The sequence below is a fragment of the Gossypium arboreum genome, chromosome 10 (genome assembly GCF_025698485.1).
Source record: "Gossypium arboreum isolate Shixiya-1 chromosome 10, ASM2569848v2, whole genome shotgun sequence".
Lineage (NCBI taxonomy): Eukaryota > Viridiplantae > Streptophyta > Magnoliopsida > Malvales > Malvaceae > Gossypium > Gossypium arboreum.
The window spans coordinates 73,010,094-73,033,561 of record NC_069079.1 but is presented as its reverse complement, the minus strand read 5'-3'; the positions used below and the strand labels follow the sequence as shown (position 1 = coordinate 73,033,561).

Below are 23,468 nucleotides of genomic sequence, written 5' to 3'. Positions count from 1 at the left end.
CATAATGAGTCTAGTTTCAAATGAAATAAACGAGAACATATTTTGAATTCTGTACAATGAGAAATTTGATTCGTAGTGAAGAGTGGTCAGATTAGTCAAATAGTGAAACAAGGGAAACTTTAAGAAAAATCTGGTATTGATTGGTCAAATCAAAAATTCTGAAAATTTTATGAATGGAAGATCTATGAGTCTATTTTCTCAAAAAATTAACAAAAATTGATTTGGGTTTTTGTAACTCTAGTTATAAATGATTTAGTGACTGTTGCTTAGGAAGACAACTTATAGTGAAATTTTGATTATGTGGTAAACATTGACAAAAATTTGTTAATGAGTTGCTTATTGATTTCTTATAAGCTTACTATGATCTGTAGGTGTGGAAGTCGAATATATATATATATATATAATATTTTGAAAGTGATGCTTGAATAGTCGAATAATGACTAAGTTTAAAATTGTTGAATTTAAGCTCAAGAGCATAGAGGGGCAAATTCGGATAAGGGAAAAGAGAAAGTAATCGAATAGCCGTTGTAATCGTTCAGCAACATTCGAGGTAAGTTCTTAAGTGTTTAATCTTGATTCCTTTTTATATGCCTAAGAGTTAAATTAATATGGCAAAGAGAATGTAAATTTTATTTAGTTAATGTGCTGAATATGTAATGATTTAAGGCTATAAGCCGATTATGGCTATTATGCTTAAGTTGAATTGGATTTGGAAATTTGATGCACTAAATGAGTGTTACAATGAATAAACTATGTCGTATATGTGCTAGTAGAGATATTACGATATGTGGATTCGTTCCGTAAAGTAAATTATTCAGGTACGAACAACCTAATTAAGTACATGTGAATTAAATGAATTTGATGATTGATGTGAATCGAACATATAAGAAATGGTTTCATGTTTATGTTCAACTATGAGACCTTGTGTTAAATCGACAATCGATTTCGTTCAATACATTAAGTTGGTCAGGTATGCGAATGTACTTATGCATGTTAAATCGATTGGAATTGAATCATGTATGTGAATTGAGAAGCATAGGTGAAAATGCCTATGTCATATAGGTGAGTAAGGGTAAAACCATCGTAAATTATCAATAAGGATGGGCTATGTGTGGAACCATCTTATAATTGCTAATTTGAATGGTTGCGTGCGAATCAATGAGCTAGATGTATTGTATTGAGATGATGCTTCAGTGAAAATATACATATGTTCTTTGTGTTGAATGAACATTAAATTTAAGTTATGAGCCGTATGTGACTAGCATATCTAGTCGAATTTGATACTATTAACTGATGTACTAAGATATGTGTTCCAATGTGAAATTAAACCCTATGTGGTTGAAAGGATGAAAATCTTTGTTCATAGATATGTGTTTCAGTTATACATGATTGAAGTATAAGTTATGAAAGTGGGAAAGAATAGGTGAATTGTTTATCGAAATATGATATCCGGGTTAAATCCCGCAGGCTTCGTGCTGGTAATATATCCGGGTTAAATCCATGAGCTTCGTCTTTGGTAATATATCCGGTTAAATCCGTAGGCTTCGTCTTGGTATTATATCCGGTTAAATCTCGTAGGCTTCGTCTTTGGTAATATATCCGGTTAAATCCCGCAGGCTTCGTGCTGGTATTATATCCGGTTAAATCGCGTGCCTAGTGCTGGTATTATATTCGGGCCTTTGAGCCTAGCAGACTATTATGCCGGTGAGACATTATTCGGGCCTTTCGAGCCTAGCAGGCTATAATGCCGGTGAAATGATATCGGGCCTCGAGCCTAGCAGGTGAAATGCCGGTGAATGAATAAAAGTCTAAGGTTAAGGCACCTCGTATTAGTTTGACAAATGAATACATTCAATACGTTAAGTGGGCCAGGTACGCACTATGTACTCATATGTGAGTTCAATTTGAATGGAATCACGAGTGTATAATGTGATACATATGTGAATAAATGTTATAACTATATCTATGACCATGATACATTCGGTCAAGGTGTGAAAGTATTTGATTTATTTATATTATATGAATTTAGATTAAATGTTATAAGAATACTGAATGTGCATTATGTGCTTGTGTATATTCGGCCAAATGGCAATATACCTAGAAATGGCCTTTTGAGAAATTGAATAATCGAAGTATAATTGCATTTAATTGTTTGCACTGCTTAAAACTTACTAAGCTTATGAAAGCTTACTCCATTTGTTATGTTCTCTATTTTATAGATTGTTGGCTCCAGTTACTTGCTCGGGTTGGAGTTCGCCGGAGATATTATCACACTGTCGAGCTCACGATATTGGTGTAAGTAAATCCTAGTATTTTGAGTCTATGGCATGTATAGGGTTTTAATGTTGAGTATATGATATTATAATTTAGCCAAAGGTGGTGGCTTGTATTGATAAAGTGTTTTGGCCATGTAAATAGGCATATGTTGGCTAGTGATGTTTTGGGCCTCGTAAGCCCATATATGGACAGATTACATGTGAAAAGAAAAGTTTTAAATTGATTGAAATTTTTTGGCATGGTTTTTTGTGTGATTGACCAAGTTTAAGTTGGGTAACACCTCAAACCCTGTTCCGGTGAGGGATACGGGCTAGGGGTGTTACAAAAAGTACCTGTAATAACATCAGGAGCAGAGGCTTCCTCTCGAGCACGTATCGCATAAGTTCTTACCGGGGCTCGAACTTTTGATTTTGCAGCGTCTTTAGTCACGGCCTGACTGCCACTAGCACTCCAGGGTATCTCGAAGGTCTACCTCGTGGAATGGGAGACTCGACTTCGGAGCTAATTCCTCATCTTTTTTGTGACAACCCGAATTAGGGCCTAATCGGAATAGTGGTTTCGTGACCACAAATCCGAGATAGAAATAATTGTTTTATAATTATTTTGGGGTTTATGATATGATTGCATGATTGTGTGAAAATTTCGTGATGAAATTCTATGCCTAAAGTGCTTAAATTGAAAGTAGGGACTAAATCGAATAAGTTGCAAAATTTGCATCCCAGAAGTTTTTAGTATGAAATTGCTTTGGAATATTAATTAGGAGGTCTTGAATAGCAATTTGACCAATTTTAAGTTCATGGACACAATTAGGACATGGAAGGAATTTTTGAAAGTTTAGTAAGGAGGGGCATTTTGGTCATTTGGATATTAAATGAAATAAAATGGGAAAAATAACACAAAATTGATCATCATCCTCCTTAGTTGCTGCGAATTCTCCTCTCTCCATAGCTAGGGTTTCTTCAACTTTCAAGCTCCATAGTAAGTGATTCCAAGCCCCGCTTTTAATGTTCTTTACGCTTTTGGAATCCGGAAGCTCGATTAAGCTTATGCTAGTAATAATTTAACCTAGGGTTCATATTTGGAAAAATACCCATAGGTTAAATTTGTGTATTTTGATGTTTTATGATAGAATATGAGGTTTTAAATTATGTTAAATAACTTGTGCTACTCGGTTTTAAGTGAAAACGAGTAAAAGCAAGATAATCGGTAAAAATACCTATTGTTCATAACTATATGTTAGAGTGAGAATTTGATGTTGTCGTAGAAGAGAAAAATGTTCAGCATATCATAAAACATAAGAATAAGGGCTGAAATTAAATTCCGAGCCTAGGGGCAAAATTGTAATTTTGTAAAGTTAGGGGAAAATGTAATTTTTCCATGATGTGATTTTGGATTGAAATAAATAGTATGAGTATTAAATGAGCTAAATGTGTTATTATAGATCAAGAAAGGCGTGGAATTGACCTCGAACGGGGGAAGGAAAAAGTTTTAGACTAAATTGCAAAATTTCCACATTTTGCACCAAGGTAAGTTTGTATGTAAATATTACAATAATTTCATGTACATTCTTATATTTCAGCCTATTATATAAATATACTAGCTGATGTTAAAATATAAATCGACTCTTGGAAGAATGGAAATAAATATAGAGAGAGATCCCGGTTGAACATTCGGAGAGATCGAATAAAATAGAGGGAGCGTAGCTAGGTCACATGTATGATGCTGAGTGCACATCATGTGTACAAGAAAGCTACGAGACACCATGTAGTAGCTAGGTCACATGTGTGATACGGGATGTATCCCATGTAGACAAGAGAGCTACGTGAAAGATAAATGTAGCTAGGTCGCATGCGTGATTCCAAGTGAAGGACACCATGTAGACAAGAGAGCTACGAGACAAATTGGCTAGGTCGCATGAGTGGTACTAAGTGTTCACCATGTGTACAAGAGAGCCGAACTAAATGAAGTATGATGGTGGGGTGTGTCAAACCATTAAATATCGAGGATTGATCCGAATTGTTCAACGGGATGGTTTTGTGGTGACATTGTGGTTTGGACCTACACTTATGGTGAATGAAATGTGGTGAAAATGATTTGTGGTATATACATATATAAGATAAAATGAGGTTAGCATAAAGAATGTGTGAAAAAGTGAAATTAGCATTAAAACTGTTTTGGATGGTAGCAGTGACGTGATTTTGAAAAATCACCAAAAATAGGAGGAATATAATTAGAGGTTTAATAAGAGGTGAAATTAAATTTTAATGAGTCTACTTTCATATAAAAGAAACAGAGCAAGCAAAGGAATTCTATATTTTGAGATATTTACAATTGTACGTGACTTGCTCAGGATGAATATGTGATCCCCTATTCCAACTTTGAAAAATCATTAAAAATTGTACAAAGCAAATTAAGAAATATAGTTTACATGCCTAAATTCCTTATTGAGACTAGTTTTAAATGAAAGAGACTTCAGGGTTGTTTGAATTGTGTACTGAGAGAAATTCAATTCGTAGTGAATAGAGGTCAGATCAGTCGAGCTGTGTAACAGGGGAAACTTTAACTAATAAAATGTACTAATCGGCTGAACCAAAAATCATAGAAAAAAATTATCAAGAATATTTATGAGTCTAGATTCAGGGAAATTTTACGGATTTTAATTTTGAGTTTTGTAACTCGAGTTATGATTTATTTAGTAAATATGACGCAGCAGAGACAGCTTAATCAAAGTGGAATGAATAGTGAAGTTAAAGTAGATATACTTGAATTGTTGTGTAAACATATTAGATTCTTTAATTATTATTTACATACTTACTTACTAAGCTATAAGCTTACTTTGTTTTCTCTCTTTTGTCTTATAGTGTCCTCCAGCTTGCTCAAGAGTTGAGGATCGTGAAGATCTACCCGCACTATCAATACTTTAGGGTATTTGAACTAAACGTTTTGAATTATGGCATGTATAGTAGGCTTAATTATTTTGTTAAGTGTCATAACTGCCTAGGTTTAAAATATATTGGTTACAATGATTTCGACCAGCTACTTCGCACAAGCCATTAAAGTTGGCTAATATTGTTCAAGACATATGTTATACGATGCACTATCAAATTGGATGACATATTTCTATCTCGGTTATGTTTAATGGTATGTGTTATGTTCCGGTAATACCTTGTACCCTGTTCCGGCGACGGTAACGGGTAAGGGGTGTTACATTTTTTAGCTCGTTCCGATCAGTCTCTGAGAAAATGATCAAGAGAACCACATTTAAAACATGCGCCGCTTTTCATTCGGCACTCTCCGAAGTGAAATTTGTTGCATCTCTTACACTTCTATTTTTGATCATCTACACCCCCACACTAGTCACCATCGGGGAGGAAGACTATTGACCTTGTCGCTTAGAGCTTGTAACACCCCGAATTTGGGCCTAGAAGTATTGGGCCTTGAGTGTAGGTCCGTAAAGAGGTTTTATATAGGTATTTAATTGTGCAATGAAATGAAACAATTAAATGTTTGCTATTAGTGGTTAATGGCTTTGAGAAGTGTTGGAGAAATCTTGGGTTCAAACTTGGGCTTTAGCAAAAATTTTGGTATTAAGTGAAAAAAAAACTTGGACGCTTGGATGAGGGTTTTTAAATTATTGTGTTAAATAAATGACACAAGGAAGCTTGTAGTCTAGTGGTTGTGGTGTCATTAAGGTTGTATGGGAGCTTGGGTTCAAGCCTTGGCTCTTGCAATTTATTTTGTTTTTTAAAGGAACCCGGACTTTGGCCTTTAGACCTTATAATTAATTGGGGATAAAATATGACACAAAAAGCCTTGTGGCTTAGTGGCAAGTAGCATGTGGAGCATTTAAGGGGAGGCATAGGTTCGAATCCCATGGCAAGCAAAGAGCATTTATTTTGCTAACAGGGGGCGGCAAGAGTTGGTGTTGAATTTAAACTCTAATGTTGGAGGGATCCCACATCAGGAAGCTAATATAAGAGTGGTTGTGAAGCTGGCTTTAAATAGAGGGAACCATGAAGAGAGTAAATGTACCTTTCTTGGCTGATCCCTTTCGCTGTATGGCGTGCTCGTTTGGGTTGGGCGTCGGCTAAGAGTGCTCGGAGCGTGATTAACTCCGCCTCCTATCGTGTGTATTTATCACTACTCTTGTTGTTGGATGGCTACTTGAGCCGCGATGGGCGAAAGGGGCCATGTAGGCCCAATGGGCCTCACGCCCCAATTGGATAAGTTGTTTGATTGTGTAGTAAATATTGGACTAGGCTAGGTGAATCGCATATCTGTGGCTAGGTTTGGGCTAAAAGGGCCACACGAGCGCAGGGGCTGTTTAATGAGAATAGGCTTTAGGCCTATTCGTATTGTTATCCATGTTTAGAATACTTTAGTTTACCAATTACCGAAATGCCCTCGACTTGTAAAATTACCAAAGTACTCCGATTTACGAATTACCGCTTTTACCCTCGGTTTATAGAATTACTGCTTTTACCTCGATTTGTAAAATTACCGCTTTACCCTCGATTTACTGTAATTACCGCTTTACCCTCGCCATGTAATTACTATTTTACCTCGATTTACGTAATTCTTGCTTTTACCCTCGCCATGTAATTATTGTTTTACCCTTGATTTACGTAATTCACTGTTTTACCTCGATTTACAAAATTACTAAAATACCCTTGGTTTGTGAAATTACCGCAATACCCTCAATTTGTAAAACTACCAAAATACCCGTATGGTAAAATGACTAATATGCCCTTATGTTTCAGATGACCGATGTGCTTAGGATTTACATATATTGATATTGGATTAGTTAAGTTTGAGTGACGTGGTGGTTATCGAGGCGATTGATTTTGGAAACGTTTCAACTTCAACCCATAACAGTGTGTACTAACCTCTAAATAGCTTAGATTAATATTTGTTTGAAAGTCGAAAGCTTCATATTTTAGTGATTCGGAATTAATATTTAGATCTATTTTCACGCACGCTTAAGTTGGATTCACAAAGGATATGGGGTAGGAAGGTATTTGGAACATTCTTCAATGAGTAGATCTCTTGGTAAGTATCCGAACCTTCTTTCCATTTGTATCTTGTGGTTTAAGAAAAGCTGAAAACCCCTCTGTCGACTAAGGCTAAAAGGGTTTTTGGTGTTTTTTGGTTTGTTGGTACTAGTGAGGATTAAAGGCTACCGATCGAGAAGTGTGTGAAAAGCTTGGATCATCGGAGTGACTAAATCTAGTCATCAACTTCGGCAAAGGTATGAACCCAAGGGCCATTGTGGATGGTGGCCGAATGTGTAAGTGATGATAATAGGTAGTTTTCGATTTGGTTTAATATTAACATGGTCTAATCTATAAGTGGTTGATTATAGGAGAAATCGCATAGGAGATCTCGTCAAGGAATATCGCAAATCAGGTGTGTAAACGAACCCTTTCATAGCTTAAAGCGATAAAATGCCGAAAAGCCGAAATGCCGGAATTCTGGCATTTCGAGGACTTGTGAGCAAGTGAACGCTCACTAGTTGGTTAGAATCGATGAGACGATGATCGAGAACGATGGAAACGGTAAGAATATGATTTTTGACGTTCTTGGTAAGTTGGGCCTCGAGGGGCCGAAGTGGGGCCCATTGGGCTTTCGGGCCCATTTGGGTAAAATTGGTAGAAAACGGAAATCTGTTAAATTCCATGATAAGACTGTTAAAACCGTTATGGAATATAGGCTAAGTGGGCCTAGACGACAGAATTGGCTAAGTAGGGCCCATTAGGGTTTTAGGCCCAATAACTCGATTTCACTAAAATGGGCCGTAATCACTGTTTGCACCCATGGATTGTTAGTAATCGTTAATGAACATGGAAACCCTAATTTTGGTAAAATTACGAGATTACCCTTATAATATGAAAATGACCGCTTTGCCCCTAGGTAAAATGACCATTATACCCCTAGGGTTTATGTATGATTTTAATACATGGGATTTTGATAAATATGGTATGTATGATATGCACATGAAATGTATGCTATGCACATGATATGTATGATATGCACATGAGGTAATCATAAATGCATTGGGTTGGGTTTTTATATGGATGGAGGAAGTGAAAAAGGGCTTATGCCCCAGTTATCAAAAGGGCTTATGCCCTAGTTATCAAAAGGGCTTATGCCCCAGTTATAAAAGGGCTTATGCCCCAGTTATTGAAAGGGCTTTTGCCCCAGTTATTAAAAGAGGCTAGGCCTCCAGTTATATGATAAAGCAGCTATGCTGCCAGTGGAGAGTTTGGCGGGGTGGGTCGAGTTAATCCCCACATGGTGTGTTGGTTGGTACGGGTGGAGAGTAGCGGATGGTGGGTTGAGTAGTCTCCCAAATGGGTTGCATTCTTTCATTGAAATTATATGTGACATTGAAATGGGCCTAAGGGCCATACTGCTTACAATAAAAGGCTTCGCCCAAGAATATGAAATATGAAAAGGCTTCGCCCAAGATATGAAATATGAAATATGAAAAGGGCTACTACCAAAGGCATGATTGAGATTGATTTGGGCTTAGACCCAACAGGCCGTTATTGTTTTGGGCTCTAAAAGGGGCTTGTTGCACACTGAGTTTCCAAACTCACCCCCCTTTCCTTAACCTTGCAGGTGAGCCTTGATGTGCGGACTTGGGCCGGAGGGGATTTAGAGTGGCCACGATGATTGTCTTTGGACTTTTAAATAAGCGTCGGTTTTCTTTAAATTTCCTTTAAATATTATTTATTTTTGGGTTGTAATAAGGCCATTTTAACTTTCCTTTTATTTCTTTTCGGGATTACTTTAATTTTAATAACTTTAAACCTGGTTGATAATTATTCAAATGGGCTAGACTTAGGACGTGTTTTCAAAATGATACTTGTTTTCAAAATATCTCAACACCACGATTAATCGATTTATCAAAGACGTCCACTTAAACAAATTTAAACTCGATATGACAAAGTGTGGCTATGGTTGTGGGCATGTCTAGGATTGGATCCAATTAAAGAGCTTGGTACTTAAGCAGCCTTCATGGCTCACCTCCTCTATCTCGGATACCTACCTGGTGCCCAGCTTCCATACACTTTGTTAACTCAATAAAATGTATGGTTTTAAAACACTAAAACGGAACGTGGGTTTTCAACTCCAATGTGGCACGTCAGATTCGGCCATAACGTCTGGGCCGGGTTTGGGGTGTTACAATTAGTGGTATCAGAGCTAAGTTGCAACAACTCGGCTGTGGATCGGGTCTAAAATTTTTTTCAAAAATTTAGGCCTAAGAAGGGTATTTTTGGAAATGGTTTTTGAAAAGTTCATTTTAAAGATGTTTTGCGGAGTATATATGTTAAAATGGTCCAAGTTTTTCTGTTTTAAATCAAGAGTTCAAAAATAAAGGGTGTTTTCAAATCAAAGTTTTTTTTTTTTATCGGTGATCAAAAACATGGTTTTCGAGTTTTAAATGGATTGAGAAAGAAGTGGCGACCAATCCCGGCACCAAGTCTGTAAGTATTTCATTCCTCATATTACATCGTATTAAGATATTACCGTAGATAGAACGAGACCATATCATGACATTATAACTAGGGCAACCCTAAAAACTCTAGAATACCGAGACTGTAGCTAGGCTATGATTCTGTGAAAATAGAAACTTTAAAATACTATCTCTGCATAAGACATATGAATAAATAGTAAAATTTTTGAGATCTTTGTAGTTAATTGATATGTGTACTGGTAATGTAGAGTATTAATATGGATTCTGAGGGTAAGCAAAGTCTACCAACTTCGGGTTGCGATAACTCGGAGCTTGGTCCTGAGGCACTGGCCGAGTTAGTAAGGAAAGTGGTAGAGGAAGTATTGGATACCAAAATTAAGGAAATTAGGGAAACGCTTCAAGTAGGGTGCTTGGAGTGTAAGAAAAGGAAGGATTCTAGTTCTTAGAAAACCAAGCCTCGTTCTGTGAAACATGTTAAGGCACGACCAAACTATCCAATCTGCAAAGACTGCAACGGACGTCATCCGGGTGAATGCCATAGGAAGACAGGAGCATGTCTTAGATGTGGGTCCAAGGAGCATCGAGCTCGGGATCGCCAAGTTTATTTTATTTAAATATGTGTTATGAATTGTATGCGTGCTTGATAAATGTTTCTTTACTTTGGTAATTAGATGTTCTGGGTTGTACTAAGAATTATTTTTAATTAGAGTGCGTAGCGGAAGCATAGAGGTTTGACTTGAGTAATACGGTTAGTTGATAGTTGAAAATTTCGAGGACGAAATTTCTTTAAGAGGAGTAGAATTGTAACACCCCGAATTTGGGCCTAGAAGTATTGGGCCTTGAGTGTGGGTCCGTAAAGAGGTTTTATATAGGTATTTAATTGTGCAATGAAATGAAACAATTAAATGTTTGCTATTAGTGGTTAATGGCTTTGAGAAGTGTTGGAGAAATCTTGGGTTCAAACTTGGGCTTTAGCAAAAATTTTGGTATTAAGTGAAAAAAAAACTTGGACGCTTGGATGAGGGTTTTTAAATTATTGTGTTAAATAAATGACACAAGGAAGCTTGTAGTCTAATGGTTGTGGTGTCATTAAGGTTGTATGGGAGCTTGGGTTCAAGCCTTGGCTCTTGCAATTTATTTTGTTTTTTTAAAGGAACCGGACTTTGGCCTTTAGACCTTATAATTAATTGGGGATAAAATATGACACAAAAAGCCTTGTGGCTTAGTGGCAAGTAGCATGTGGAGCATTTAAGGAGGCATAGGTTCGAATCCCATGGTAAGCAAAGAGCATTTATTTTGCTAACGAGGCTGCAAGAGTTGGTGTTGAATTTAAACTCTAATGTTGGAGGATCCCACATCGAAGCTAATATAAGAGTGGTTGTGAAGTCGGCTTTAAATAGAGGAACCATGAAGAGAGTAAATGTACCTTTCTTGGTCGATCCTTTCATTTGTATGGCGTGCTCGTTTGGGTTGGGCGTCGGCTAAGAGTGCTCGAGCGTGGATTAACTCCAGTCTCCTATCGTGTGTATTTATCACTACTCTTGTTGTTGGATGGCTACTTGAGCGCGATGGGCAAAGGGGCCATGTAGGCCCAATGGGCCTACGGGCCCAATTGGATAAGTTGTTTGATTGTGTAGTAAATATTGGACTAGGCTAGGTGAATCGCATATCCGTGGCTAGGTTTGGGGTAAAAGGGCCACACGAGCGTGTGGGCCTGTTTGGTGAGAATAGGCTTTAGGCCTATTCGTATTGTTATCCATGTTTAGAATACTTTAGTTTACCAATTACTGAAATGCCCTCGACTTGTAAAATTACCAAAGTACTCCCGATTTACAGAATTACCGTTTTACCCTCAGTTTATAGAATTACTGTTTTACCCTCGATTTGTAAAATTACCGTTTTACCCTCGATTTACAGAATTACCGCTTTTACCCTCGGTTCATGTAATTACTATTTTACCTCGATTTACGTAATTACTATTTTACCCTCGGTTTGTAATTATTATTTTACCCTTGATTTACAGAATTACTATTTTACCCTCGATTTACAAAATTACTAAAATACCCTTGGTTTGTGAAATTACCGCAATACCCTCAATTTGTAAAACTACCAAAATACCCTCGTATGGTAAAATGACGAATATGCCCTTATGTTTCAGATGACCGATGTGCTTAGGATTTACATATATTGATATTGGATTAGTTAAGTTTGAGTGACGGTGGTGGTTATCGTAGGCGATTGATTTTGGAAACGTTTCAACTTCAACCCATAATGTGTGTACTAACCTCTAAATAGCTTAGATTAATATTTCTTTGAAAAGTCAAAGCTTCATATTTTAGTGATTCGGGAATTAATATTTAGATCTATTTTCTACGCACGTTTAAGTTGGATTCACAAAGGATATGGGGTAGGAAGGTATTTGGAACATTTTTCAATGAGTAGATCTCTTGGTAAGTATCCGAACCTTCTTTCCATTTGTATCTTGTGGTTTAAGAAAAGCTGAAAACCCCTCTGTCGACTAAGGCTAAAAGGGTTTTTGGTGTTATTTGGTTTGTTGGTACTAGTGAGGATTAAAGGCTACCGATCGAGAAGTGTGTGAAAAGCTTGGATCATCGGAGTGACTAAATCTAGTCATCAACTTCGGCAAAGGTATGAACCCAAGGGCCATTGTGGATGGTGGCCGAATGTGTAAGTGATGATAATAGGTAGTTTTCGATTTGGTTTAATATTAACATGGTCTAATCTATAAGTGGTTGATTATAGGAGAAATCGCATAGGAGATCTCGTCAAGGAATATCGCAAATCAGGTGTGTAAACGAACCCTTTCATAGCTTAAAGCGATAAAATGCCGAAAAGCCGAAATGCCGGAATTCTGGCATTTCGAGGACTTGTGAGCAAGCGAACGCTCACTAGTTGGTTAGAATCGATGAGACGATGATCGAGAACGATGGAAACGGTAAGAATGTGATTTTTGACGTTCTTGGTAAGTTGGGCCTCGGGGTCAAGTGGGGCCCATTGGGCTTTCGGCCTATTTGGGTAAAATTGGTAGAAAACGAAAATCATTAAATTGCATGATAAGACCGTTAAAACCGTTATGGAATATAGGCTAAGTGGGCCTAGACAATGAATTGGCTAAGTAGGGCCCATTAGGGTTTTAGGCCCAATAACTCGATTTCGCTAAAATGGGCCGTAATCACTGTTGCACCCATGGATTGTTAGTAATCGTTAATGAACATGGAAACCCTAATTTTGGTAAAATTACGAGATTACCCTTATAATATGAAAATGATCGTTTGCCCCTAGGTAAAATGACCATTATACCCCTAGGGTTTATGTATGATTTTAATACATGGGATTTTGATAAATATGGTATGTATGATATGCACATGAAATGTATGCTATGCACATGATATGTATGATATGCACATGAGGTAATCATAAATGCATTGGGTTGGGTTTTATATGGATGGAGGAAGTGAAAAGGGCTTATGCCCTGCTTATCAAAAGGGCTTATGCCCGCTTATCAAAAGGGCTTATGCCCCGCTTATAAAAGGGCTTATGCCCCGCTTATTGAAAGGGCTTTTGCCCTGCTTATTAAAAGAGGCTAGGCCTCGGTTATATGATAAAGCAAATATGCCGCCAAAGGAGAGTTTGGCGGGGTGGGTCGAGTTAATCCCACATGGTGTGTTGGTTGGTACGGGTAGAGAGTAGCGGATGGTGGGTTGAGTAGTCTCCCCAAATGGGTTGCATTCTTTCATTGAAATTATATTTGACATTGAAATGGGCCTAAGGGCCATACTGCTTACAAGAAAGGCTTCGCCCAAGAATATGAAATATGAAAAGGCTTCGCCCAAGATTATGAAATATGAAATATGAAAAGGGCTACTGCCCGAGGCATGATTGAGATTGGATTTGGGCTTAGACCCAATAGGTCGTTATTGTTTTGGGCTCGAAGGGGCTTGTTGCACACGAAGTTTCCAAACTCACCCCCCTTTCCTTAACCTTGCAGGTGAGCCTTGATGTGGGGACTTGGGCCGGAGGGGATTCAGAGTGGCCACGGTGATTGTCTTTGGACTTTTAAATAAGCGTCGGTTTTCTTTAAATTTCCTTTAAATATTATTTATTTTTGGGTTGTAATAAGGCCATTTTAACTTTCCTTTTATTTCTTTTCGGGATTACTTTAATTTTAATAACTTTAAACCTGGTTGATAATTATTCAAATGGGCTAGACTTAGGACGTGTTTTCAAAATGATACTTGTTTTCAAAATATCTCAACACCACGATTAATCGATTTATCAAAGACGTCCACTTAAACAAATTTAAACTCGATATGACAAAGTGTGGCTATGGTTGTGGGCATGTCTAGGATTGGATCCAATTAAAGAGCTTGGTACTTAGCGACCTTCATGGCTCACCTCCTCTATCTCGGATACCTACAGTGCGCAGCTTCCATACACTTTGTTAACTCAATAAAATGTATGGTTTTAAAACACTAAAACGGAACATGGGTTTTCAACTCCAATGTGGCACGTCAGATTCGGCCATAACATCTGGGCCGGGTTTGGGGTGTTACAGAGCTTCTTGATCTACCCGAATATCACACTGACGAAGTGGAGCATTCATGCAGGCCCCTGGCTTTCTTCGTGGAGAACGAGAGTGTTTTACTGCTAGACCTCTTGTTCGCAACTCGAGCCTCTCTCTCAACTTGTTTTCTTTCATTATTAAGTTCCTCGGCCTTCTTGGCTCGATCGGCCAATGTGGCGAACTCCCATATTTCCAAGATCCCAATCAACAACTTGATGTCCTCATTGAGACCTTCTTCGAAGCGTTTACACATTTCCGATTCAGTTTAGACCCATTCAGTTGCGTATTGACTTAGTCATACGAACTCTCTCTCGTATTTCGCTACAACATTGTTACCTTGTTTGAGTTCTAGGAACTCCTTTCGCTTCGAGTCCAAAAACTGTTGGCTAATGTAGCTCTTCCTAAACTCTGCTTGGAAGAAATTCCAATTAATATTTTCTTTTGGCACTATCGAGGATATGGTCTTCCACCAATTATATGTAGTGTCCTTCAAAAGGGACACAGCACACTTCAAACATTCCTCGGGTGTGCATGACAAATCATCTAACACCTGTGTAGTGTTCTCAAGCCAGGACTCAGCTCTTTCAGTGTCATCATCAACTTTCGCTCTAAATTCCTCAGCCCCATACTTTCTAAGCTTATCTATCGGGGCTTTACCAATTCTTATCGGTGCCATACCTCGTGGCACATCCTCTTTAGATTGGTTAGGGGGTGGGGGTGGTCTTGGTATATTGGGGCGATTTCTTAGATAATCCCCAAACCATTCATCCATCATATCGAAGAAGGCAGCTCGGGCCTCTTCTCGACCTTCTGACATCAGCCTTCTACTACTACTAGATACAGCTCGTTGTACAGAAGTTGGAGTATGGCTCTCGGCTCCCTCAGACTCATCTTGTGCTTGATTAGAAGACATTTACTATATTTAAAACAATTTAAACAATTAGGAGACGTCACACTATCAACATTCAAATAATGGCATGTATAGCGAACCTTAACATCCTCTATGGTAGTCCTAGAACCAACTAAATCATAGCTCTGATACCAATAAATGTAACACCCCTAACTCGTATCCAACACCAGGACAGGGCTTGAGGCATTACCGGAACTTTACACTTTCAGTATACTAACTCGGGTCACAAAATTTCATTTGAATTTAAAACTTTTCAATCATGAACATCTCGTCCCTTGTATAGGCCTTCGAGACCTATAACATATCGGAAGGCAATGCGGGACAAATACGGGCACGTTCGATTAGCCTTGGGCTCCTAAGAAAATTTTCCTTAACTAAAAGGGACACACGCCTGTGTAGGTGGATCGTGTGGACTCACACGCCCGTGTATTTTGGGGCACGCCCATGCTCTTCAACCGTGGGCAACACTGACTTATCAACACGGCCATGAAACACGCCCGTGCTACCTGCCCGTGGACGAAACTGTCATTTTAACATGACCATGGCGCACTCCCGTGTGGCCTACCCGTGTACAACTTTGAGCTAAGGTTTTAAGTTCAGGGGACACACGGCCATAGCACACGCCCATGGAAGGGAACCGTGTGTCACACACGGCCTAGACACATGTCCTTGTGTTTAACCATGTGGACTTTATTAGGCTATTTTCCAAGCCTTTAGTCACCCCTTTATACTACTTGTGCCTAATGGTTACCAAGTTTGAGAAGAAGCCTGATTATATACTTGTAAATAATCTTAATGAAAATAGTTGTATGGAAACCTCATATCATTGGTTTCATACATAAATGGTTATTTCCTATTTAGTGTCATGGATTCCCATTTTACTTTAATCCATCTAAAATTGGCTCATTCATGTGATTCATTGCCAATTGATAGCAACCCATTCTTCGTAATTAAAACCATGCATAAAATAATAGGTCATAGCCTACTTAAATTAAGCCAATTTTCATGGCCATATACAAAGAGATAAACATATTTTTACATGCCTTTACTGGGCAAATCAAATGACATATATAACAAAATACTCAAAAATACTATACATGCCATTGAACAAAATAAACTGAGTCTTTGTACCAAAGCTTGTTTAGTTGATAGTGTGTTCACTCCCTAATTGTCTTCCAATCCTTATGAGTCCTTGAGCTCTGTGAGACAGGGAAAAAGAGAAGGGTAACATTTTCATGCTTAGTAAGCTCGAATAACTGGAAAGTAAACTTACCGAGTAACTAGCAAATATCCATACTTATTTCATGAAATCATCCATTATGAAATGATTTCCTATCACATGCACTCAATCAATGAGTTAGTCATATAATCATGTATTATGTAATTTAACTAGATGAGCTCATCATTCAACATTTCATTCATATATGTATATCCCATGTTAATCTTGTTGAGTTTCTAGGAAACCTTGATGGAATACCCAATATCCGTCAATTCATACGAATGATTATTCCATCTATGCACTCTTGCGAACCTCACATCACATGGCAGGATTACCAGTCTAGGCTAAATCCCCCGTTATATGAACTCATAAGGTGATGTCAGGATTACCAGTCTAGGCCAAACACCCTTAATGAGCTCAAATCTGAATTACCAATCCAGGCTAAATTCAGACCCTAATCGGATTACCTGTCCAGGCTGAATCCATCATGCACACATATTCTTCAAGAGGCTTGATCATTCAAGGAACACCTGCCCGCGCTAGATTTTTTTTCATACCTGAGATCTCGGATTACCCGTCCGGGCTAAATCCTTACTGCAACACATGCAGGATCTCAGTTTACTTTTTCAATGAGGGTTTATCCATCGAATTCCCTTTGTCAACCTCAACCGAGATATTTTTCACATGTTATCATTAATATGCATTTCTATGATATTTCATACCAATAACAAATACAATCATCAAGCATTCATAATTCATACAATTATGCATATCAAGGGTTTACTTTAAGTTATCCGAACTTACGTGGTACTCTTTTCGGAGTTGTGTTTCGGTTATTCCGAAACCTTGCGTTTACCACGATTGACCTCCAAAATTTGTTCCTCGGGGTCTATAACAGCAAAATTAATTCATTAATACCCCACATTATATATATTTCAAGTTTAATACCTACCCTCGGTCCAAATGACCGTTTTGCCCCTAACCTTTCACATCTTTACGATTTAGTCCCTAGGCTCGTATAATGAAACACATGCAATTTCTATCTTACCCAAGCCTAACCAAACATTTTTCTCTCTTATGGAAACCCACATTTTTTATTATTTTCCTCATTTCTACCACACATTTACTTCTTTTGCAAAATAGTCCCTATAAGGGTTTCTCATGAAAGCCAATGTTTAACACACATTTATCTTTCATATTCTTCCATAATCCATCAAAATACCAATAACTCATGCATGGGTAAATTTTTGAACAGAACCCTAGAATGAAATATGGGTAGAAATGGAGAGAGCAAACTACCAGAATTTCAAAAATGCAAAGAACATGAAAAACGGGGCTTGGGAGCACTTACTATTGAGCTTGAAAATTGAAGAAACCCTATCTATGGTGCCCTTCAAATTTTGGTAGCTATGGGAAGAAGATGAGTATATTTTTGCTTTATTTTTCCCTTTTTATTTCATTAAAATGCCTAATGACCAAAATGCCCTCATGCCCTTTCTTTAAAATTTCATCCATGCAAGCCCATTTTTGTCCAAAAATTAAAACTTGGGAAAATTGATCTCCAAGACCTTCTAATTCATAATCTATAGCAATTTCATACAAATTGCTTCTAGAATCCAAGTTTTGCAATTTATTCAATTTAGTCCCTAAATTCCAATTGGACATCTTATACTTAGAATTTCTTCATGAAACTTTAACACATGCATATACTCATATTCTAGGCCTCATAATAATCATAAAATAAATATGTTAATGTCGGATTTGTGGTCCCGAAACCACTATTCTGACTAGGCCCTATTTTGAGATGTTACAAAAAATGTCAAACACCTTTGTACTAGACTAAACTTAGTGAGAATAAGATTCACGGGGTTGATCTGATTAGATAAATAGAAGAAAAAGTGAAAGTAATACGTGATAGTCTGAAACCAGCATCAGATCGACAGAAATCTTATGCAGACTTGAAACAGAAAGATATTGAGTTTCAGATCAGGGATAGAGTATTTCTAAAAGCGTCACTGTGGAAGAAAATACTCCAATTCAGTTGTAAAGGAAAATTGAGTCTGAGATTCATTGGGCTGTATGAAATTATCGAGCGACTTGGACCAGTGGCTTATTGGCTAGCATTACTATCTGAATTAGAAAAGATTCATAATGTGTTTCATGTATCGATGCTTCGATGATACAGATCTAATCCTTCACATGTTATTTCCCTGACTAAAGTTGAGATTCAGTCAGACTTATCGTGTAGTGAAGAATCGATTTGAATTCTAGCTCGTGAGATTAAAGAATTGAGAAATAAAAGAATAACATTAGTAAAAGTATTATGGCATCAACACGGACTTGAAGAAGCTACATGGGAACCCAAGGATGTTATGAGAAACCAATGTCCAAACCTATTCATTGGTATGATTTTCGGGCACGAAAATCCCTAAGGGAGAGAGTTGTAATAGCCCGTTTTTTAGCTAAATCAGAACAGTGGTTTCGGGATCACAAATCTAAGGTTAAAAAATTATTTTAATATTATTTTTGATGTTTATAGCATGTGATTATCTATGTGTGAAAGTTTCGTGAAATAATTTTAGTGTTTGAGTGCTTAATTTGGGAAAAGGACCTAATCGCGTAAAATGCAAAAGTTGCATTCTATTTGTTAAAGTGCCTAATTGCTATGACTTATTAAATGGAAGGCCCTTATGATGTAATTAGACCATTGATAGGGGAGATGGACATAAGTGGCCTTATAATTGATGATTAAATGGTTTATTAATCAAGGGTAAAATGGTAAACAAAACATTAAGTTAACATAAATAAAAGGAAAACAATTTAAAGCTTATATTCTCATCTTTTAAACCAAAATTGAAGAAAGAAATAGGGTTTTGAATGCTTAAACCATTCGACACTTGTGTGGCTTTATTAAGGTATGTTTCGAGCTCGATTTTTAATGATTTCTACATTTTTGTGATCGTTGCTTTGAGACTAGCTATCTCGTACCTTAATTTCTGAAATTGTTAGTGATTTTGAAAAATTCTATTGATGAATCCATGAGTTTTATGATGTTTGAGGACGAATTATGCAAGCTTGGTGTTTAATATACATGTCTTGTAAAGTTATTTTTGATAAAAATGTCAATTAGGGGTTAAATTGAGAAAAGTGTAAATTGAGGGATTAAATTGTGAAATAAATGAAAAATATGGGCTGTTAGGGACTTATAGAGAATTCATCTAAGCATGGGCCATATTGAATTTTGTGAATTTTGTGTATTTATGAAATAGGGATTAAATTGAATAAATGTGAAACTTTAGGGGCTAAAGGTGCAAAAATGACCAAATATGTGTTTGTAGATGTAATTGAATGAGTCGATGAATAAAAGAGTTAATTTTGAATTTATATAGATTGAGAAAGAAAGGAATCAAATTTAGATCAAGGAAAATCGAAGGTTATCAAGTAATCGATTCGATTCGTCAATTACGAGTACGAGGTAAGTTTGTATGTGTAATTTCATTTATAAACGAATGTTATATGCTTTGATATTGCATAAAATGGTTTATGAGATTGCAGATAATGTTTATATTGTGAATACAACTATACAGAAGTGTTCGACGATGAAATCGACAAGTGAAACTTCCCGGTTGAATCTTAAGTATAGTTATGATGATAATGAAATGTCATTAAGTTAATGCACTGGCTTCAGGCCGTGATATTGCCACTTCGGGTGCGAATAATACCTTGATTTGGCTACTGGCCATGATATATGTAACGCCCCCATGCCCGAAACCGTCGCCGGAGTCGAGCTTGAGGAGTTACCGAACATAATTTATCAAATTAAGAACTTCAAATCTTTTGTTTCTACATTCACAGCTTTCTAGCTACTCGTGTCACAGTTACAAGAAAAATCATATCTCGAGTTACAAAACTCGAAATCAAGATCCGTAAATTTTCCATAAATCTAGACTCATATATCTATTTAATAATTTTTTTCTATAATTTTTTGTTGGGCCAATTAGTACAGTTTATTAGTTAAAGTCTCCCCTATTTCAGGGTTTGACTGCTCTGACATATGTGTATTACGAATCAGATATCTATCTATAAAGAATTTCAATGACTACGAGGTTTATTTATATTAAAACTAGACTCAATAAGGAATCTGCACATATAAAGAATGACTTCTAATTATTTTGTTACAATTTATTATGAATTTTTAAAGTAAGAATAGAGGATCCAGAAATCACTCTGGCCCTGTTTCACAAGGTTTCAAATATATCATAAAGTATAATTTATATGCCTCTTTTTTTTATCCATATGAAAATAGACTCATTAAGCTTAAATTTCATAACTTGCTCATCATTTAATTCCATTTATACTATTTTTAGTGATTTTTCAAATTCATGTCATTGCTGCAGCAATATTCTGTTTTAAGGCAAATTTCATCTTTTCATGAGTTGTTATGAACTAGATAACCTATTAAACTTCCATGATATCAAACATGATCTAAATTTAACCATCACCATGACTTATCAATATCAAACATTTTCTCAACCAATCATGGCCATATCATAAAATTATTTACACAAAATAAATATTTTGCTATACATGCCATACTTAAGTTTTACAAGCCATTTACCCAGATGAAAGTCCTTTGGATAGTGTGATCGAACCTTCGACCCGTCCCAATTCCCGAGCTGGCTTGTTCAAAACTACAGTAAATAAAGAGGAGGGAGTAAGCATAAATGCTTAGTAAGTTCATATGTAAATAACAAGTAACATAACAATACAAATATACCAAACAACTTTAGCATGGTATCACCAAAACATATATCATATTTCTAAACATCATTCATCATCTTACTACCTTATCGTTGTTGTATCTATTATCAACCCGAGGGTTAAGAACATACCTGTACAAAGTGTCCATTTCACAACACTTACCAAAACGTCGCTTGCATCTTAAGTGTTCTTTCATTTCACTAGAAATTTCACTCGTTGAACACATCAGAATACAACTCGGATACACGGATAATTTGCACATATGTGCCTCATATGTAATCAAGAAATCATGTAACCCGCCCCTAAGTGAACTTGGACTCAACTCAATGAGCTCGGGCGTTCGCATCCATAAGTGAACTCGGACTCAACTCAATGAGTTCGGATGCCTAGTTACATTTCACGAACTCGGACTCAACTCAACGAGTTCGGACATTCGCATCCATAAGTGAACTCGGACTCAACTCAACGAGTTCGGATGCTCAACCATCCTAGTGACATGTCACTTGTATCCTAATCTATTCCCAAGGTTCAAACGGGCTTTTTTCCTCGATCTCACATTGCCGTCTTCCATGGAATATCGGAACCGATACTCGGTAGCAATTCATATTTATCAAGTAGTAAACATAATTTCCATATTACTCAACATTAACCACAAAGCATAATATTTCACGATAAAAAAAATCAGCATATCATATAATTAACATCAATAACTTAAAAATAACAATTATGCTACATTATTTACACATGACCTTACCTCGTATGCGAAAATGGCTACTTTTACCATTTCATCCACAACTTGGTATTTTTCCATTTTAGCCCGAATTTCAGTTTTTCTTGCTAATCGAGCTTGGAAGCTTGAAAAACCCTAGCCATGGTTTCTCCTTGCTATATTCGGCCATGGGGTTGAAGATGAGCAAAATTGGATTTTAATTTTGTATTTTAATTCATTTTACCCCTAAATTGTAATATCCCGAATTAGGACCTAATCGGAATAGTGGTTTCGTGACCATAAATCCGAGATAGAAATAATTATTTTATAATTATTTTGAGGTTTATGATATGATTGCATGATTTTGTGAAAATTTCGTGATGAAATTCTATGCCTAAAGTGCTTAAATTGAAAGTAGGGACTAAATCGAATAAGTTGCAAAACTTGCATTCTAGAAGTTTTAGTATGAAATTGTTTTGGAATATTAATGAGGAGGTCTTAAATAGCAATTTGACCAATTTTAAGTTCATGGACAAAATTAGGACATGGAAGGAATTTTGGAAAGTTTAGTAGTAAGGGTATTTTGGTCATTTAGTTATTAAAATGAATTAAAACAAAATTAAAAGCCAATTTTGTCCATCTTCTTCATTAGGCCGAAATTTCAAGGGTTCTCCATAGCTAGGGTTTGTTTCAAGCTTCCAAGCTCCATAGTAAGTGATTCCAAGCCCGCTTTTAATGATTTTTACGTTTTTGAGATCCCTTAACTCGATAAAGCTTATGTTAGCAATAATTTAACCTAGGGTTTATATTTGGAAAAATAACCATAGGTGAAATTTGTGTATTTTGATGTTTTATGATAGAATATGAAGTTTTAAATTATGTTAGACAACTTGTACTACTCGATTTTAAGCAAAAACGAGTAAAGGGCTTAATCGGTAAAAATACCTAATAGTCACAAGTACATGTTAGAGTGAGAATTTGATGTTGCCATAGAAGAGAAAAGTGATCAGCATGTTGTAAAACATAAGAATAAGGAATAAAGTTTAATCCTGAGCCTAGGGGCAAAAATGTAAATATGCAAAGTTTAGGGCAAAATTGTAATTTTGTAAAATTTGAGTTAAGGATTAATTTGATAATGTGAGTATTAAATGAGCTAAATGTGTTATTTTAGATCAAGAAAGACATGGAATCGACCTCAATCGAGGAAAAGAAAAGATTGTGGACTAAATTGCAAAATCTTTGTATTTTAGTACCAAGGTAAGTTCATGTGTAAATAATGTAGCATAATGGTTATTTTAAGTTATTGATGTTAATTATATGTTATGCTGAATTTTATTATGAAATGTATGCTTTGTGGTTAATTTCAAATAATATGTAAATTATGTGAACTACTTGTTAAATATAATTGTTACCGAGTATTGATTTCGCATTCTACGGAAGACGGCAAGGATAAGTGTTCGAGAAAAATCCCGCTTGAACCTTAGGAATAGATTAGGATACAAGTGACATGTCACTAGGATGGTTGAG

The 23,468-nt window shown here is 36.6% G+C and overlaps 3 long non-coding RNA genes across 3 annotated transcripts; 2 read left to right on the top strand and 1 right to left on the bottom strand.

Moving 5' to 3' along the window:
* Positions 1-7,439: 7,439 nt before the first annotated feature.
* LOC128281659 (uncharacterized) lies at positions 7,440-9,089 on the top strand. The gene is made up of 3 exons (XR_008271912.1): positions 7,440-7,525; positions 7,640-7,683; positions 8,899-9,089. It is a non-coding gene; the product is annotated as an uncharacterized LOC128281659 (long non-coding RNA).
* A 3,217-nt stretch (positions 9,090-12,306) lies between these two features.
* LOC128281634 (uncharacterized) lies at positions 12,307-13,957 on the top strand. The gene is made up of 3 exons (XR_008271884.1): positions 12,307-12,406; positions 12,521-12,564; positions 13,767-13,957. It is a non-coding gene; the product is annotated as an uncharacterized LOC128281634 (long non-coding RNA).
* Positions 13,958-20,979: 7,022 nt separating this feature from the next.
* On the bottom strand, positions 20,980-22,139 carry LOC128281604 (uncharacterized). The gene is made up of 2 exons (XR_008271851.1): positions 21,987-22,139; positions 20,980-21,162 (listed from the first exon to the last, which is right to left on the bottom strand). It is a non-coding gene; the product is annotated as an uncharacterized LOC128281604 (long non-coding RNA).
* Positions 22,140-23,468: the final 1,329 nt, after the last annotated feature.